This window comes from Oreochromis niloticus, linkage group LG11 (assembly GCF_001858045.2).
Source record: "Oreochromis niloticus isolate F11D_XX linkage group LG11, O_niloticus_UMD_NMBU, whole genome shotgun sequence".
In the NCBI taxonomy this organism is placed as follows: Eukaryota; Metazoa; Chordata; class Actinopteri; order Cichliformes; family Cichlidae; genus Oreochromis; species Oreochromis niloticus.
Window position 1 is genome coordinate 27,372,366 of NC_031976.2, and position 20,329 is coordinate 27,392,694.

The window sequence follows — 20,329 nt, forward strand, 5'->3', positions numbered from 1 at the left end:
CGTTTGGGGGCAATTAGCTTGGGTATTTTTCACAGACGACCTAATTGAGAAGCTGTCACCCAGTTAAGCAAGGCCTGTCTTAAGAGCATTTGCTTAATAAGCCATGGCCTAATGCAATAAGGTGCCTATTCCCAATCAGCCATGACAAAGACTAATTTATGCCAGGCCAAATGAGCAAGAGGAGAGGGGAGTCTAGGGGCTGAGTAATGACTGTGACCACTGCAAAGTATAATAAAAAAAGAAGAAGTTTGAGAACACCTGTTCTAGACCTAATGCATTTCTTTTCCCGGTGTAAATAGGAGCAGAGCATGTCCACTATGGCCTCCTGTTGAGAGCAATGTGCTTCTTTTCGCGGCTTTGCGCCTCCATGCACATATATTCATGTATTTATACGCACAAACACGGTTTCATGTTCAGACACATGTATATAGCACACGCAACCCACAGCGCTCCTGTGTGATTGATTCAACAGAGCATCAGATCGCTCACAGTGACAAATAGCTGGCTGACAGCCGAGCACAAAAAAAGCCCACACCCTAACACCTAACCTGTGAGGGGACTGGGGGCAAGGAAGGGGGCTGACCTAGCAGCAGGCCGCGGGGGCTGTCGCCATCATACAACCTTTTTTCCTCCACTTCCCTTTTCTCCCTCGGCCCAAATCACTTTTTATTCCTTGCACTATTCCCTCTGTCTCAGTTTCAGCTGGGCTTTTTTTGTACTTCCCACCTTTTTCCTACCCTTCCTACTTCTGCATCCTCCTCAGTATCTCTGTAAGGTATTCTGTTCCCCGATCTCTCTCCCTCTCTTTCGTGGGGAGTGATAGATTCCCCCTCAGTTCATTTATCCTGGAAGCGGAGGAGACGGCAGTGTGATGTGATCCATCTCGCCGGCGATGGAAGGAGCGCGGCGTCCCTGATCACAGGCCCTATCAATCTCACTCATAGGGGCCGGATCAGCGCTGCTGTCAGATAGCAGACACACATGGCCTGTTTGAAATGCTAGGACTTCCTACTGTACCTAGTGCACTAGCACTCACTGGGGAACTGAGTGTAGCTAAGACAGGGAGACCCACAGAAGGGATGTTGCTGTTTCTGAACCCCAGGGAGGGAAACACTTAAGGCATCCAGACGTAACTGGCAGGACAGAGGTGAAATGAGTTAAAACAAAACTCCTTTCTTTTCCACTGGCTTTATGTGGAAGTGATGTGCAGAGTTCAGATACACTTTTAAAAAGTTGGTCTGCATTTTCAAACAATTTTTCTGCCATTAGTGTAAGACAGGGGATATTATTATTCCATCTTCAGATGTGTCCTGTTACCATTCAAGTTACTTTGAGTATTTTAGATCCATATGCTAAATTTTGACTTTGCTGATTTGATTAATATTTTGGCAACTTGGACTTTCAGATGAACAAATTCAGCAGTCTTTGCAGTTATAAATGGTTGACACTGTATCACTGGAGTTCCTTTACAGTTTGACTTTAGTATAATAACTTTTAATACCCAAGAGTCAAGGGTAACCTAAACAATCACATCAAACACAATATCAATAATCTGATGATTCTATTAACATGACATTAATTTGAATTGTAATTAAGCATGCGGAACTTACTGTGGGTCAGTTTTCTGTCCAATAAACAATCACTTCTTTAAAAAAAAATGCCAGTAAAATAAAGGGATTTTTTCAGCAAAGATGTTACTATTCAAGTAAATGACTGTTTCATAAACACAGTTTTATTTTTTGTTGATAAATGAAGTGGTGAACGTTAACCATTCACCCAGCATTCAATCCTTATCAGAAGAGCAGTTTATTAATAAAACTTGCACCGTGGTACACACTGCATGCTTCGAGTTTTGTCAGGTATCGACAACATGAAGGTTGCTATTTGAACAGCAGCATTTCAACACATGTCAGCCCACATTTCCCAATATCCTTGCCATATGCTGTATCAAAACACATCAAACTCTCCTTGACACTCAAGTACACAAAATCACCCTCGCCCGTGACATAAACCACCCTTTACACACACTCCCCTTTACACACTCTGACACCCCTCAAAAAACACTTCCCTACTGACGTGTAACACTCTCATGCACTCATCCACAGATACTTCATAACCTGACATGCATCACCCTGACACGCACACACATGCACACATGCGCACACATCAAAAGCAGTGGGCTGTAAAGTGCTGTCCCTATCCACCCCAGACAGCGTCGACCAATCAAATTAGGCCTGATCAAAACATGCCATTCAAAGCCAGGGCTGGGGGTGGGCATTCGGTGAAGAGCAGCCGACGCTCTGACCTTGGGAGCAATTAGCATGACCAGGGAGAGTGAGAGACAGAGCCGGAGACTTAGGGAGAGAGAGTAAGGGGGGGGGATGAGTAGAATAAAGGAATAGGTAATGCAAAAGCACCCTCCTCCCCACCACCTCACTAAATCTGGAAGGGGATGGAGCCCTCTGAGGGCCCACTCAGCACACAGTCCTGCTCTTACCCACCTCCTCCTCACAGCCTCTTCACCCGAGCTCCTCTAACTCTCTTGCCGCCTCCCAGAGTTACCCGGTGCAACCCCTGGGCACAGGTCTTCCCTTGAGGAAACCAAGGCCTCATCTCTGCATCTTCTTCAAACTTGCTCTCATTAGATCTTGCACATCATGTTTATTTTTGCATATCACTGGGTCCCATATGATTGTTGTGTGTGTGTGCAAAAGAATGAGACTAATACTGACACTTTGCTCCCTGAAAAGATTTTATTTATTTTCCAGTAATTAAAAAAAAATCTGTTTCTTCAATAATATCAATATCTACAATATCTACTAATACTATATATATATATGACACTTTAAAGTAAAAGAGCCCCTTTTCCTTTGAATGCAGTACCATTTGTTACCATTAGCAAACTGTTTATTTAGCGATGTATTCCTAGTAGGAACATCACTCCTGACACTATTCCCGAATCTCTGCAACTCCTTCGCTTCTACCTGGGAATCTAATTTCAATTGACTGCCAGACAGAGAAGGTTTGAGGTTAGAACCATACTGTAAAAAGGCTGGGTAGGACTGCCTAAGAGGGGTCCGCAGGTTCAAATTGTTTTCTATAAGTCACCTCTATGGGGGATTTGTGTTTATCCCTGGCCATTGATTTGCTGCTGGGGTTCATTGGGTAAGTGGGGAGAGAAGGGGGAAGTAAGGCAGAGTAAATAGGGGAATCCAAGAAAGGCGGACGAAGGGTCTTACCCTGCTCTTGGACCTTCTGAGGGAGGTGTTGGGACGGAGTTGCTGAATGAAACCATGGTTTATCTCATCATTTTTTAGGTATACATTAGTGCTGAAATGAAAATATAGATCATTTAGACCCACAGAACATAGCATAATTAATTTAAGCAATTTATCAAGTAAAAGCCCCTGAGGTGTGTTGATCATATTGTCATACATGAGGATCTGCTGTTTTTCTCTGTTCTGTATACAATCCTATATATAGGATTAAATGCATTTGCTTCACTTGGCTGCAAGTAAAGCGTACACTGGAGAAGAGTAAAGTTAAAAGTTTACATGATTTTTATATTTAAAGCTAAGAGACCAAGACTTTAGGAGGGTTGTTTGCTTTGAAAACATACACTTTAAAACATACACACTGATACTCCAGAGAGGCTGGGATTATGGCCTCTCTGGAGTATCAGTGCATTGCTACATATGTATTGATTTAACATGTAGCTTTTTATGTGCCCTCTTCTCTTGCTTCTCTCTTTCAACTTGCAACCTCCCACACACCGTATTTACCTGACCGTCTTGCTTTTATACCTTTTACAATATTGGTACACATGCACCGATAAACGCCACGCATTTATTACATTATGCTAAGCGCTTGGCATCAATTCAACATTGTGGTTTTATTTCCGTCTTTTCCCTTTGTCTATTCTAGTTTTGTCTTTCTGGTACAATAGGATATTCCTGATGGGGGAATTTCCATTTCCATGCATTGTTCTACCAAGCTCTGTCATTCTGCGCCTGTTGTTCTCCTCTCATAATGCTGCTTTGGAGCTCACCCCATGACTCGCCTGTTTCAGTTTCACTTAGTGGCTTAATTACCGCTGAGCGTCTTTAATGCAAACGATGAGAGACAAATGGAAAACAAATACAATCAAGACACTGTCTTATTAACCAGGTTGTCTGATCCTCCACAACACCTCTTCTGCTAGACAATACCCCGTCTCCTTGTGTGTTCTGTACACTACAATGTGCTGATGGCGACACTGCGCAGCAAATGTAAATACAGGTTTGCATATGCACACAGTACAACACTGATTTGTAATGGGGAAAAGGTAAGGAGGCATAGGGATGGCATTGCAAAGGACTGTTAGGTTAATCAGCAAAGTAAAGAACATCCAAAATCAAAATAGAAGGAGGGCGGACATAAACGGAAGAAAGAAGAAAAACAACAATTAAAATGCATGAGATCCAAAAAATGTTATCATATGTGTACCAATAAGAGAGAAATTAGAAAAAAAAAAAGACTCCAAAGTTTAAATCACTGAGAAGCTACATCTCTTGTGTTTTTGCAAGATACCTTAAAAGGCAAGTAAAGACTGCCTGCTTTAGAGGTAGCCTTTATAATAAACTCCACACATTAAAAAAAAAATGCACGTTTTCATTTCTGCTTTGTGTTTGAGCTAAAACTGTTTTTAAAAGGTATTCCCAGTAAAACTGCAACACGGACGACTTTAAATAACTGTGTGCTAACTTCAAAACCCAGCTGCTAAGAAGTTACAGTAGTGAACCATCCATGGATGTGCTTCGGAATATGCTTGATCAACCATGCATGTTTTGGATTTCAACTGGTGTGTATTCATTTGTGTTTGTTTAGTTTGGGGAGCGAGCCTCAGCTTGACAGTCATCTTGAGGGGCCTGCTTGCCATACCCATAAACAAGACGGGTCCAAATTAGCCACTCAGAAAGCCTGTGGCCTTGAGTGGTGCTGTCCTACCCCCCAGCTACATTATTGAGCAATGCTAATGATCCAGGCTCTACTCATTTACTCTCTCTTCCACGCCGTTTCACTGGCTCTCGGATCAGTTTTAGCTAAGCTGATGTTGCAGCAAGGTTTATCATTTTAGATTTCGCCCCTTCTTCTTAAAAAGAAAAAAAAAGGGGCAGTGAAGAAAAAAAAAAAAAAAACACATACCCAGTGGGAGCGGGACTCTTCACTCTGTCTCTTGCTGACTGACTCTCTCTCTCTCAAGGTTTTGGTAAGCACTGCTGCTCCTCCAGGTTTTAATAAGCAGTGGAGCAGAGGGCTTGTGTGTGCGTGTATGTGTGTGTGTGCATGGCTGTTTGTACGTGCGCGAGTTTGAACAGTGAGCCGGTAACGAGACATACACCCTGTCTACCACCACTACCAGCACAACCAACGCCGCGCCACTGTTTACTCTAGCAAATCCTGAACGAGGCCGCGGTGCTCCGAAGAGAGCTTTGCTCCTGTTAATTGGTCATTAAAAGTAGTGGTTTGTGGGCCTCACTAAATCTTTAAACAGGCCATGAAATAATAAAAGGGGAGGTTTGTCACCGCTGTTCGCTCCCCAGAGCAGGCGGAGAGGGAGATAGGAAGAAGAAAAAGGAGCAGGACTCGGCTTTTGATCATTATCTGCAGAATTAGCATGACTGATAATAATTGCTCTGTTCATTTCAGACCTTGTAAATACATTGTGGATGTGGGGCTGAACGTCGGCAGATGAAAGGAGGTTGTCACTGATGTGTGAGGGGGTAGAAAGAGGTGGGCTGGAGGGGAAGATTGTGGCAGTAATCATGATTAGTGAGAAGAATACAAAGTCTTGTTAGACACAGGTTCAGGCAGCGGTAGATTGTTGTTCTTTGCGCTGAACCCGCAGCACTGCACGTGTTTGACAGTGGGTACTTAGGTGTGTGCGGTTACATTGTTATACTGTTCTGTGTAGGAGGAAACAATACTGAATAAGCTGCAGAGCCAGCGATGATTTGCACAATGACAATCCTCTGACTTAATACTAATGATATCAAAGAAAGTTGGCTTTATTAAAAAAGAAAAAACCCCGACACCAGCAGGATGGAGACAACAGGTGTCAAAGCATACATGTAAACACTATCTCACACACACAAACCATACTGTGTATTGTACCCTCCTAAGCCCTGTGAGAGTAATGATTCTGTTATACTTGCATGGCTTCTCATATATTGATTCGGACCAGGAGGAGGCCCCTCCCGCAGGGGCCCCATTCCTCGGCTCCCTACTCGGCTCCTATTGTGCCTGCGTGTGCATGTGTGCAAAATACCAGCAGTTGGTGTGTCAGCAGAGACTTTGTGTGTGTGTGTGTGTGTATGTGTGTGTAATGCAAGACGGAACAAAAAAAAAAGAAAAAAAGGTTGAAATAAAGAGAGGAATCTGGACTCTGAATCTCTCTGACATCTTTAAGAGTAACGACCAATCCCCTCACACCGCATCCACCAGCGTGTGCACATAAATTCACATACAACATATGACCGTGCACACCCTCATTGTTGGGGTATCAGTTCAAGCCGTCAATAATGGCGCAGTGGACTGTGAAGGGACAGGCATGACCCAGACTGCCCATGCTGTTATGTCTGCGTGTGTGTGTGGGGTTCCATACAGTCATGCAAGCGCACCCAAAAGACACGCACACACAGATTAAGAGAGCCTGATCGCTGACCCACATGACCTTTCCCTCTTCACCACCCTCCTTCTGTCTGGGTGCTCGCCTGTGTGTGTGTGTGTGTGAACTCCCTCTGTCTCCCTTCTTCTCACTCGTCCACCCAAACCTCCCATTGTTTCCTCTCCTCCCCTCCATTGTCTCAGCTGAGAATGGAGAGATGAACAGCCGGTGAAAGAAGGATGCTGATGCAGAGAAGTGTCTGCTGGAAAGTTCTTCATGCTGTGACAAAAAAAAAAAGGTTTGCTGATGTGTTTTTTGCCAACACTCAACTTAGGAAGGTGAGACCGCAACAGTGGATAAAATCCATTTGGGAGCAAATTACCTGCATCACCACTATTCATTTTTTCTGTTTAATTGAAAACAGATTCACACTTTATTTAATTAGAAATTAGCATAACTCTTTTGCCTTTTTATTTAATGCACAAAGACCTCGAGTAATTTTCATGTTTTAAGCCGAAGCCCTCTCCCAAGTTTTACATTTTCAGCCCTGAAAGTGTTGATAAAACAGCAGACATCCTCAATTTGTTTTCCATCCAATCATACAATTTTTTTCTCCTGTTTTCATTGCAGCAACTACTTTACTGTATTTTCTGAATGCCATCCATCATGTTTAACTTCCCCTTTATTGCAGCACGTTGAAAATGCATCTCACTTAAAACTAACAAAGCTTAAATTTGTCTTGCCGCTACGCTGGCTGCCGTATTTTATGTGATATGAACACATGAAGGTAAGACATGATTCTACCACAGAAGATACATTTGACCTATGAAGTAATATTTTGAAAACGCTCCGGCAAATTCACATGACAGCTAACTAGGTTTTGGCTGCCATCTTCAGGCTGTTGTGAGTATTACCCCCCACAAGCCACAGATATGATTTAAAAGCCCTAGAGCTAAACATGGTGATTGTTCCTTCATGAAAATTAGACATCCCCACCCCTAATCGCTTTTAATTTCATTCAAGGATTTGTAGACGCCGTAACCCTAAGACTTACGTTACACATAATCATTACGTGTGGCATGTGTTTACATAAACGTACATCAACAGCTCAGATTCTTGCAGATTTATATGCACCTTAATGATTTTCCTCAAAAGCGTGAACGGTTAAAGTCTGAGAAATGAACAGCAGAGCAGTCACCATATGAATATATGGCAGGCTGAAAGCAAAATAATCACCGTGGTTAAATCTATCGCAGAGATTTTCATAGAAATAATAAGTACATTCCCAGGTAGCTTTCAGGCCAATTCAGCCAAGTTTACCACTGCAGTGACTCTGGATGTGTTTTTTTTATATACAAATCTATCTGGAACATTAGATACAGTGAAAGGAAGTGTGCTCCAAATCATTCTCTGAACCCTCGGGGAGTTGTGGTATTAAATAAGACCTACATTTGGAGCATTAGTGGAATTCAATATGGGCAATGTAATTATTCTGCTCAATAAGCCACTGGAGGAGGATATTCCATTTGCTACAAGCAGGTAGATTCAGGTGCTGTTTTATGTTCACACAATATCATCCAACTCGCTACTAGAAATATTACACAAACATTTACAAAAAAAAAAAAGAAAAACGCTTTGCTTTTAGTTCATGATTACAACTGTGTATCCATTTCACTGTTGCTGGTAAATTACAAAGTGGAAAAAAATCATTAAATTCTAACATTTGACAATTTGACGTGGCCAGTACTGATGAAACAATTTGCCAATTGGTTAATTTAATTTAAAATCAAAACTAATGTGTGAAGCAGAAAGGTTAAAAACAACCTTCTCAAAAGATTTGCTGATTTTTCCTGAGTTTTTGACTGTTGGATGGAATAAACTTACCAGACTTAATCATCAAAAACAACAATAATGTGCAGGCCAATCAATAATTAAAAAATAACTACTAATCAATGAATTAAGAGCTATAAAAACCCAGTTTATCAGCGCAGTAATATTAAATTACCATCTCAAAATAAAGAGAGCAGAATGCATGTCAAAGGATAAACATGAAGCTACAGTACAGTGCTAGAGCCTATCTGCAGCATCACCGACCCAAAACATAAAGAGCGCGAGTTTGAAAAGAGACAGGGTGGGGGGGTGTTGGGGGTTATGCGTTTCATGCTGTCCCAGTTGCCTAAAGTGATTCTCTCAATAATGTATTAGAGTACTTGTTTATTATTTACTGTTTACACAGCTCTAGTCATGCTGCTTTTGTGGATTGACATTCTCACCCGCACCGTCTGCGCAGAGCAGGCGAAACAACAAGCAGCGCAGACAGACAAGCTGGTCCCGCCAGCCGAAGCAGGCAGCCAACCAAACCTGGCAGCCACCCGCTCCACGCCACGCTCAGTTGATGCAAAGGCACTGGACTGAGAAATAAAAGACATCCCGGTTCATAGGAGCCGTTGTACATGCATCCTGAGGTTGTCAAAGAGAAACACACACATACACAGTGGGGGTTTGAAAAGGGTTGGGGGAGGAGGTTCTGAGGGCACTGAAGGGGTACTGATATTAATATTTATGCAGACACCAAACTGGCCAACACCTCCCTCATCTGCTTCACTCATCTTTCTTGTTAATTTTATATCTTCTTTTAGCAATCTTCGTGTGTGAATTAAAAGAATGGAAATGTAGGGTGAGAACCTTACCTGGTGAACAAGACATGGAAGTGTTATTTAACCATTTACAAACTACACACACACACACACACAAAGAGTGAGTGAAAGGCATACTATAAGACTATATCATATTAAACCAGGTTTAAGTGTTTTTTAGCTCAAGAGTAACGCAAGTTTGGCATAAAACTACATTTTCTCTTCAAAATGTAATTAAAACTCAAAGGAAATCCCTTAAATCTAAATGATTTGAGATAAATGAAAGACAAATACTTAATTTTTTTCGCTCAAACCTTAAAGCAAGGCCGAATCTGAAATTCAAAGTTCAAAAAATGAACAGAGGCGTTTTCGTTCCACAAAAGCCAGGTTAATAATGTTTTTGCAAGCTTTTAAAGTTTCTTTTGTGGTGTTTGTATATTCACTAGGAAAATTTCAAAGTACGATCAATTATGAGAAAAATTTGCAAATTAGCTCATTTTGATAAAATCTAACAATTAAATAACACCAAGAGTGATGACAGTGAAATATACGGCACTAAGTAAATGTGTTTCGATGATTACCTTATCTTGGTTTAAAAGAAGTATCTTGATGTTAAATATAAAAGAGAAATTAGCCTCCAATTATCCGTTCATACATGCACAGCAGATGTCTCCTCACAGCACATGTGAAGTGTTTATTGGGGGAGGAACTACACCAATAAAAATCTGGTGATTACAACCAGAAAAGTCTATCTCTGGTCATGGCAGACAATAATTACATCGTCTGGTGCAGACTTTAAAGCCAATTTCTTCTGGAAAAAAATAAAAATGTGGAGGTAGACATTTGTGCGCACACATGGGCACACTCGCACAACAGACACTTACTGTACCCCAAAAACAAAAACAACCACAAGCTCTCTCTCTCTCACATACACACAGCATTTTCAAAGTCATAAAGCGAGGGGACTTCAAATGCAGCTATTTGTTTGGGGCCTGTTGTCGTGGGAATAGCGAGTGCGACTGTGCTGGTTCATTAGAATTCCTTTCAAGTTGTGGAGTGCGGCCTCCCTGTGTTCCTCTCCCCATATTCCCTGACCCCGACGCATCTCCATGGGGCTGAGGTAGGGCGGGGCACAGGGAGAGGACGGGGAGGTAGGGGTTGGAAGTAAAGCACAGTACATTGCACTGCAAACATACAGCGGGATAATAAAGTGCACACTGCCTGCACCGAAACACACATCAGAAATAGTTCTTTGAACTGGATGTAAAGTCACAAAAAATAAATAATAAAATGCGCACGTGCCGAAACAGGCACACGCTTTCTTACCATTTAATGCAGGTAAACAGCCACATACACAAACAGACACACAACACAGAGCTCTCCTCCCTAACAGTGTCACCTCGCTGCATCACCCTCTCAGGGATGCTGGGGGAGGTTCGCCTCAGCAGGCACAGCTCAATGCTCGGTCACAGGAGAGCCTGCGATGTTGTGTTCTTGCCACCAGAGATGGTGGCAGAGAAAATTGTTTGTGTAACACACCTGGATCTTTCTGGCGCACTAATAATTAGACCTCTCAAGAGCAGCTTAATGTTGCCTCGAAAGTCTTCAACGCAAGAACAAATCCTGAAGCATCTGCATTTGACGACGGTTAAAAATGAGCAAGTCGCATTTCAAACGTAAGATTAAATAACGTGCACGTGAATTAAGATTTCGACTGGTAGGCAAGAAAGAAGAAACCTTGATATCCAGTTATTATAGTGCTGCTTAACTAACATATATCCTCTATGAATAGACGTGAGATGTGCTCAATTTTACTGAAAATCGAAATTTAAGTTCAACCATTTTAACACTTGCCTCTGCGAACAAACAAGGGCAAATATTCTCGAGTCATTAGTATTTTACATAAGAGACACATACACTATAATGTGATGCAAAAAAACTAAAGATCATAACCACAAATGTTCATACAGATGTTGAACAGTGAAGAATTACAATCATTTATACTGTTGGCAATATGAAAATGTACTTTTGTGGACTTTTTATACTTCCAAACCATTACTGGAGCATTTTGGTGGAACTGTGATAATGACATGTTCATCACAATGAGAAACAATCTCTTGAAAGTGCAAACATGAATTATTATTTGGGCGTAAAACATAAACCTCTGATTGCATATCTGTGAAGACTGAATGAACAATATGTAATAATATTAGTAAAATAATTTAGACAGACAAGTCAGCCTTTCTTTTGGAATATTAACTGCATTTAAGGCATTTATTATGTAAGAACACGTGGAATTTCTATCACAAAGTAACTGATATTGGTTAATTTGTTTGCAGCATTGTCCAGTTTGCAGAGTAAAAATGAAGTGGACCGTGACCTGTATGAGGTTTTTTTTTTCTCAGTTGGACTGAGGTCACTTTGGCAGGCTGGGCTCCCGGACGAGACCCCAGCGGGCGCCAGACTGCAGGGAGAGGGACGCAGAGCTGCTGCCCGTCACAGCCCAGTGGTCACCTGACGGGGCCCCAAGGCCTGCCAGACTGACACCACCGCCGGCCAGGCAGGAGGCAGAGAGGGGGCAGAGGAGGGGGCCAGAGAAGGGGTGCATGGAGGTGGAGGTTGGCATAAGGGACAATCAGTATCCAATGCATTTATCTATTTCACATAGTAGGGTAGTGTTGGAGATGACACTGAGAAAAGAGACGGTCAATGGAGTGCCTATAACTGGTGTATATGAAGGGTGGAGAGGGTTGGAGCACAAGACAGCAATTACTCAGCATATAATAGATGGATAGCAATACATGCAATATGAAACAACAATGCCTTTGTAGAAAAAAATCTGTTTGATAAAAAATTATTATCTGTGACAGAAACGAAAAACTAGATAGCAGAGAAAAAAAAAGGAGAGTGAAAAACTAGTTGTGTATGTCCCAGCATGTGTCTGAGGCTCGCATGGAGGAGGGAGGAGGGCAACACTCAGAGAGTCTCTCAGGCGTGTCCAGAGCATGAGCCAAGTACCTCTACTACGTTCGAGTCCACACACAAACACACACACACACACACACACCTGCTCTCTCCCTCCCTAACCTCAACACTTATACACAAACACGCGATGTAAACACTTCACCCTGACACACACTCAAACTTTTACCCTGCAATTATAAGGTTAATGTAGACTCGTAATCAACTGGTCCGTTTTCTCCAGTTGTTCCTGCGTGAGTGATTCCCAGCTTTCCTCGTCCTCACATCCCTTTTCTCATGAAGGCCCGCCTGCCAATTTTTTTCCTCATACACATTTTTCCACACTTCACAGCTCTCCCTTTATTGTTTAACATGATATCTCTCACACAGGCAAGAAAACTCAAGAGACCGCTCCGTGGTTAGATCTCTGTTCTGGTTTCTAAAGAAATACTGAGATCATTTAAACATCGCAGAAACGTCACCTGATTCACATTTTATCAGCCAGTTGATCGATTGTTAAAAGTTTTAATGACACCCATACACATTCCTAATACACTACCACCTGTACTTACCTAGCCCAGAAGGAGAATCAATATACACAGAAGATAAATATCTAGCAGTAAAGTAAATAAAGGCATGTCACATACTTGGTGGAGTTGTCAATCTGGTATCACAAAAAGAATGTGAGCAACTTGCAGATAACACTGTGAAAGGCTGCATTTAACCTATTTAATTACAGACTGTATAAGGAAGATGGAAGTAGTCATCATAGTCATTTGAAAATGAATGTAAAGAGCAAAGTGGGGAACTGATTGAGAAACTGAGGTACGCTCCACGCTCATAGGTTGGCGACTTTACATTCACAATGTAGGCTTCCCCTGAAGCGCCACCGGCTTTTCCCCTTTCCTTTTCCTTCATATTCTACAAAAAGAACATCAGTAAGACTATAAACTTGCAATAAACTTGGACTTCTTTGCTGGCATTTCGGGGAAAAAAAGCGTGTTTAAGGCACTTCTGCACTGTGGTCACTTTTCAGACTTGAAAAGCAACATCCCTCGTTTTACATCTGATCTTTAGGTACCTGAGCCATTTATTTATTTAGGCACCAAAACTATTTCGGTGCTTAAAAACAATCAAACTAAATTAAACAGATAGTGAAAATGGAAGTAAACAGTGAGTCAAAACCAAATGAAAGCAAAAAAAGATGGATCTTGAATCCAGAATCTCCTGGGTGAAAGTTGTCTTGATATGAGCAAAAATGAGCAGCACACCCTTTTAAAAGGATGCAACACTCCATGCAGGGAAATAAATATAACGTGTAAATACATGAGTCTAACACCTTGAAGATATGAAAAAAAAAATTAAAAGACTTTTCCATGTACATGCTTGCAAGTCCGCACTATAAACACAGAAACTAAAAATGAGCACGCACCCTCGGAATGAAGCAGTATTTGATGGGGAGAGCAGGTTAAAACTCGCCAAAGAGCCGTACGTGTTCTACACTTCGGCGTACTCTGTAACTTTGCAATTAAATAGTAAATGGATCAATGTTTGTATATGTTTGTGTGTGCATGTGTGTGTTGAGGGGCCTCAGGGGCCTGTCCTAATGAGCTATCTGTGTGCATTTCTAACAAGAGCTCGGTGCAGCGCCCACGGCACTGTCATCCTGGGCCGCGGCTGACCTTGCGCGGCTGCTAGGCTGTGTCGTTTGCTATATTTATGGCACCACCGCCACCTTGCTGTGTGTTTGTGTGCAAGTGTACATTCGCCAGTGTGTGCATTCCAGGAGGGCGGGAGTGCAGGGGGGCTCACTCAGGAAGCAAATACTGTGTATATCAGCATAATGAATCAAGTGGCAGAGAGAGAGAGAGAGAGGAGAGAGAAACAGAGAGAGAGAGAGAGGGAGGGTGGAATGGAGGAATGGATGGAGAAAGCCATTTTCCCTCTTCTGTTTTCTACCCTCCCGGCAACCAACCCCTGTGGTGTCTATTCTCTCTATTCGCCTTATTCCCTTTTTTCAACCCTATTTTCTTTTTTTCCCCTTATTTCTTTTTTTCCCCTTTTCTTGGCTTGATCAGATTGCTTCTCCCTCTTTTAGCAGAGCATTAAAAGCAATCTTTCAGGCACTGGGAGTTGGGCTGGACAGAGCACACAGAAGCTTACTTCACTCCCCCTCTGTCTCTGCTCTGGACATACGGCATCAGCCCGGCCAATGAGAATCAGAGCTTTGAGCATTAACAGCATACAGTAAAATATATGCTGGTAGCATGCATCAATTCATGTTAAGCTACTGTGCAAGTATGCATGCAGCTATGTGAGTTTGGCACCAACCAAGCCAGCTGAATCACCAATGGAATAATAATAATGCATGTGCATGGAATCATCTGGACCCCCTGTTCATTTCTGTGGAGGGGAGGCTAGTGCACACACTCGCACACAAACACACACTTAGATACATACACGGCCTCAATATGCAAAGCTCCCCTGTGCTGGGTTAAGGGAGAGGGGCGTGCTGCTGTGAATACTCATCTGAGCCTGGCAGAGGGAGCTGTGTGTATCCCCCCATAACCTCGGGGCGAGGGGCAGGGGAGGGCACTCAATTTGCGTGGGATACACATACACAAGTAAAAACACACATCTGAAAACACATTGGCACACACGGGGACACAAACAGAGAAGTCAGACGAATACATGCTTGTACACCAACACACACACACACACACACATTATAAACCATGCGTACACACATTCGCACATGCGGGCGATAAGAAAGGGAGCACTATGAGGAGGGGGGCGCCGTGACCAAAAGTAAAGTTTTAATTCGGTCCTCGGGGACACTGCTTACTCATCCAACTCCCCCAAGGACCGACTTCCTCTGAAATCTATTCAAATCACATCTCTCCTCCGCCTTTTATTGCATTTCTCATATCCCCCCATCACAAAGTGACAAATCACCACACACTTCACAGAACCAACATCACTTTCTCTCCATTTTGGGGGACAGATAGATTTGGGGGATTTTTACTTTTAAACTGATTAGAGAAACTCACTTCCTGCTGGTATTTCCATTATTTTCCATGAGCATCGCTGTACAGGAGTCAGTCCAAAGAAAGCTAATACCTGAGCAGTCGAAAAACCTGAAGTGTTTTGAGGAGGAAGAATTATTTACTTGGCAAATTTGTAACTGCCACATAAAGTCCCACCGCGACTGTAAAAGAGGCTCACACACTTTCAATTCCCCATCTTAAATGCACATTGAACACTAATTTCATTGCACACTCCCTCTAGAACATGCAAACACACAAGTATAGGAACACACTCTGCAACTCAAGTCCCACACTTCGTGCCAGTGTTCTCCCTCCATTCTCAATAAAGCAGGTGATGAGAGCGTCTAGGTCTAATTAGTTTATGCAGACGTATGAAGCTGGTGGGACAGGCAGCATTGTTATTATTTCTCTGCCAGCCCACTGCAGACACACACACACACACACACACACACACACACACACACACACACACAACAACAGTGACACTTACAACGTCGTCTGCCGTATCCCCAACCACGCTCATCGAGGATGGGGGTGGCGGTGGTGGTGGTGAAATGGTGGGGCGGGTGAGGCTGGATGAGAAAGGGGGTGTCAGGATGAGGAGAGCCAGTGTGCAAGTGTGAGAAGAGAGGGAGAGAAGCGCCACTTGATATATTCGTAATGTTCCTTAATATTTTCATTTTGATGTAATTTGTGGCCCCGGTTTTTTAAATATCCGCTCTGTAATAATGTTTAATTTCAAGGGTCAGTCTGCCAAGGAGTATATTAAAGCTGATAAAACTCATTTTCCACAGGCCCAATATCGCGCCCAGATCAGGTTAGGAGGCCAGCCTCCCTGAATATTTCATCTTTTATCATGCCGATAATGGGAAGATGACAGAGGCGCATTATTACAATGAGAGAATTGCTCATTTTCCTGACGGGGAGGGCTGCCTGGCTGCTTGGCTGCCTGCTTTCCTGACTGCCTGCATCAATGACTGGCTGGGACTGCCGAAAGCCGAGGGCTCCACAGAGTGTTTGTCGCAATAAAAGCAATTCTTCCCTGGGAGAGGAGAGGTGACGAGTGGAGAGGAGGTGCAGGGAGGGGATGGAGGTAGAGAGAATGAGAGAGAGGTAAGAAAGAAAGTGAGAGAGAGAGAGAGAGAGAGAGAAAAGCAACTTTCTTCAACCACCTCACTTATTTGATTGCAATGAATAATAAATGTGTGGGCTTGCAGTTGGGGCGGGGTGGGGGGCACTGAAGCAACAGCAGTATGTGTGTGTGTGTGTGCGTGCACGCGCTTTGGTTATGTGGCAGGGAAGGGGGCTAGGTGATAATCACAGATTTGAAGAGGGTCTCCATTCCAAATTAACCAATTTAATTGAGCCATTAGGAAAGAACAAAGCTGAGGCTATAGGGTGAGACGTTGCGGAGGGGGGGAGGTCGCCTCTAACCGATCAGCAGTTTTGAGAATGGAACCTGCCCCGCACGCAAATGACTAACTGGACCGTTTCTGGCGCCAGAGCGGCTTAATAAATGGACCCAATCAAGGCTGTTCTGGAGACCACCTGTGTCCCGTACAGGTCAGAACTATTAGACCCACATTAGAGGGCCGTGATAGACGCAGGCGCCACTCCAGCCATCCCAATAATGAGGATAATAAGAGTACCATAATGGCATATTTATGGGTTGGCTAGGAGAAGCAGAGGACTGGCTGCTTTGTTTTAGGTTATTCTGAATTGGAGCGAAAGAAATGGGAGAACTCAGACCCAGTGTCAGGCGAGAGACTGTGCGGCTTTAAGAAATTTACAATATCACAGCCCCCGATTTCAATTAGCAACATGATTACAGGACTTAATCCTTCACACATAAAGCCTCTAATGAAAAAAAAAGCAGCAAAGGAGAAGACCAGGAGTGATCAGAATAAAATTACTCACAAGAGACCTAGTTATGATACATTTCCATTTCCACTGGCTGCGCTGTGTGAAAGATCTGTCACACACCAGGTGGGCCTATCTTGGCATTTAATATGTTAATCTGTAATCTTTCTGTTCATTCAACTATTCTACTACAGGCATCACACTGAAGGAATTTTCTCCTTTTTTGTCTTTCTTGCTAGAACTCTAATCGTAGCGGTTCTCACTGACCCCCACACACTGGGTCCAAGAATGAATGGTGGGAAACGCTGATGCAAGTTGTGCACCAGCTAATCATTTCATATACTGATCAACTTCAAAGACACAGTCCTCAAATGTAAAACGTGAGAGAGAGATGCGTTATGTTTCAAAAAGAGTGACGATTTATACGCGTGTCCATTTGTGTTTATGGGAAACACGATACAAATAAATTACCAATTAAACTTCTGTCTGATTCTCATCCATAATTCCCATCCTTTTATTCTACGAGTGCATTGGTACATTCAAACAAAAGAGGAACTTTCTATTTTCCACATTAATACCTGGAGCATTAATGTAATTAATTAACAAATTTAACCTCGAGATGCAGCTCTTGTTTATCAGTAGCCAGCAGCCACAGTCATTATCGTCACCATCACCCCCCGAAACCAGGCAGAGATGCTTTGGTTGTTGTCCTGTACCTGATCCTGTCCAGACAATGATTGGGTACATTATGAGTGTGTGCTACACATGAATTTTATTTATCATTTATTAATTTAAGAGGATCAGAAGAGATTTAAAGTCTTGTGAAAAACAAAAGTTTTGTGTTGTGTTTTTCCTGTGAAAAACTAAGTACACCCTATAATTCACCAGCTTGGAAAGCCACCTTTAGCAGCAGTAACGTGAAGTAATCATTTTATCTTTGATTTTATGAGTCTCTCACATCATGCCAGAGGAATTCTGGCAACAACTTTGTTTTCGTTCACTGACATTTGCTCTTCACAGCTCTCTGAAATGCTGTGGCTGGACCTTAAAACTGCTCCATATTTGACTCCAGAATACTTAGAGTTCAGACGAGTTCACGGTCGACTTGGTGACTGCTGTAAAACAAGCCCAACTCATCGACCCTCCACAGCTGTGCTTGACATGCTTGGAAACATAGCACTGTACATTATGCCAAACATTCCCACTTTCTATTCGAAAAGACGCCGTTCCAGAGGTTTTGTGGGTTTTGTTTGGTTTTTTTCTTCTTTGTTTTCTCTCAGCACTGGATGGTCTGAGCTTGGGGTGAATTTACTGGGATGTTCCATTGTGGGATTTTCTTAACATACACCTGAATGCTCCAAACCAACTCCCAAAACATCTGCTTTTACAGAGGTTTGTCACTCCTGTTGATGATCAGTTAATCAAGTGTATTTGATTAGCAGCACCTGACTGCTACTCTCTTAATTCCAGTGGAAGCATTAAGTCAATAATTATGTGCCCCATTTTTGACATGACTGTAAGTTTCCTTCGCATGTTCATTGTTTGGATTTTTAAAATAGACCGGCAGGTTTCTGAAAGATAACATAATCGCATATTATGATGAACTGAAGTTAGAAGAGTTATCTAGACGATGATATCTTAGTAAATGAGATGAGTGGATGCCTGTTGTCACAAAGCTCTGAGAGAGAGAGAGAGAGAGAGAGCACAGTGGAGGGGGGGATGGGCAATGACAGCAACAGCAGTTTGTACAATCTAACATCTTTAGTTTAACAGCTTGTCAGTTGTATAGTTTTTACTGTAGAAGAAAGAAGAAGAAAGAAGAAAGACCTATGACAACCCAACCATCCTTAGCCCTTTACTAAAAAGGTGCCAGACACTTTGTGTGCATCCCTGTGGAGAGGAAGAGGAAGTGATGAGTACCCCAAAGGGCAATGGAGGTCACCAGTGACCAGCGTGACTGCCAACAACCCCAGGGAAGAGTAGGATGGAGTCAATGTGTCTGGACCCCCACGCCATTGCAAAAAAAAAAAAAAAAAAAAGAGGAAAAAAAAATGACAAAAGTCACTCACTGTGTCGGGAGGGGTGAGTATGAAGTGCTGGGCTGAGCTGGGGTGGGGGTTAAGGGGAGTGGGTGATGGTGGGTACCAGACTGGGGCACCTCGGGGGACTTTTGGGGAGGAAGAGCCATGCACCATGTCTCCTGCTACCAACCGTTGTTCCCTCATTTGATTGTGAAGCCATGAATAATGCATGGCAGATGGGACTGAAGGAGGGGGAAGGATGGAGGGGTGGGAAGGGGGACCTCAACCTTAAAGGGGCCCTGCCACAGTGGGAGTCATTACCGATGAACAACCACACTGATGAGCCATGGAGATAGAGAGAGCTAGGAAAGAGTCAGCTAGAGAAAGAGAGAGGGAGAGATGGGGGATGAATGCAGCAGAAAAACAAACAAGAGATAAAAAAAGAACGAAGGATGCCATGAAATCAGGCTTCTCAAATGTTTCAAGCATGCCGCTTATTGACTGTGTTTTTCCCTCCTCCGTTTTCATCACTGTAGATGATCTGTTGTTGTTTTCATCTGTACATTCAACTATCCATAATTAAACTCTGGAAAGTACCCGTTTTTCTGTTTGTTTGCATTTGTTTTGGTGTTTCTTGGTAATAAGTTTTATCTGCACACAGGCTAGTGGTGAGTAGAAGTACATGTATAGTAGAAACTTTAAATAATGCAGTCCCACTGACAGGATGAAAGTCTAAGGCAGAGCATCCACTATGTAGGGTTGATTCATGATTGATTAGAAAGCTTTAAGAATTAGATAAATTCTTTCATAAAGAACATAACATTAACCAGCAATGGGCACATATGGCACAATGTTTTACCCCCAGGACATCATTTACAGCCATGCAAGTGTTTATTGAAAAAACAGCTTCATGTGTAACACCAGTAGGTCTGTGATGTGGGCAGTGCATATGTGGCTTTTCTTAAGGCAGTGCTGTCAAAGTTGATCATCTTCACAACTTTATGGACTTTTAAGGTTGACTTTATTTGCACCAATGGGTGGCTTTTCCTTCCAGTTCCTTCCAGCTCCAGAGCTGCTTCTTACTTTACTGTTCCCTGCAAATCTAATGAGCCAGATAGTACAACAACATTTTACAATGTCTAACTGACTTAATAACTA

The 20,329-nt window shown here is 42.7% G+C and overlaps 1 long non-coding RNA gene across 3 annotated transcripts in view; it reads right to left on the minus strand.

Moving 5' to 3' along the window:
• LOC102078505 (uncharacterized) overlaps positions 1–20,329 on the minus strand; it is a 60,191-nt gene that overhangs the window by 13,466 nt on the left and 26,396 nt on the right. Inside the window, exon 3 of one of the 3 annotated variants that reach the window (XR_003222209.1) lies at positions 3,240–3,330. The exons of 1 other annotated variant lie outside the window; for it this stretch is intronic. This is a non-coding gene — a long non-coding RNA (uncharacterized LOC102078505). Of the gene's footprint in view, positions 1–3,239; positions 3,331–11,818; positions 12,007–20,329 lie in introns of those variants that run through there. One more of the 3 variants, XR_002063724.2, reaches the window with a different exon arrangement.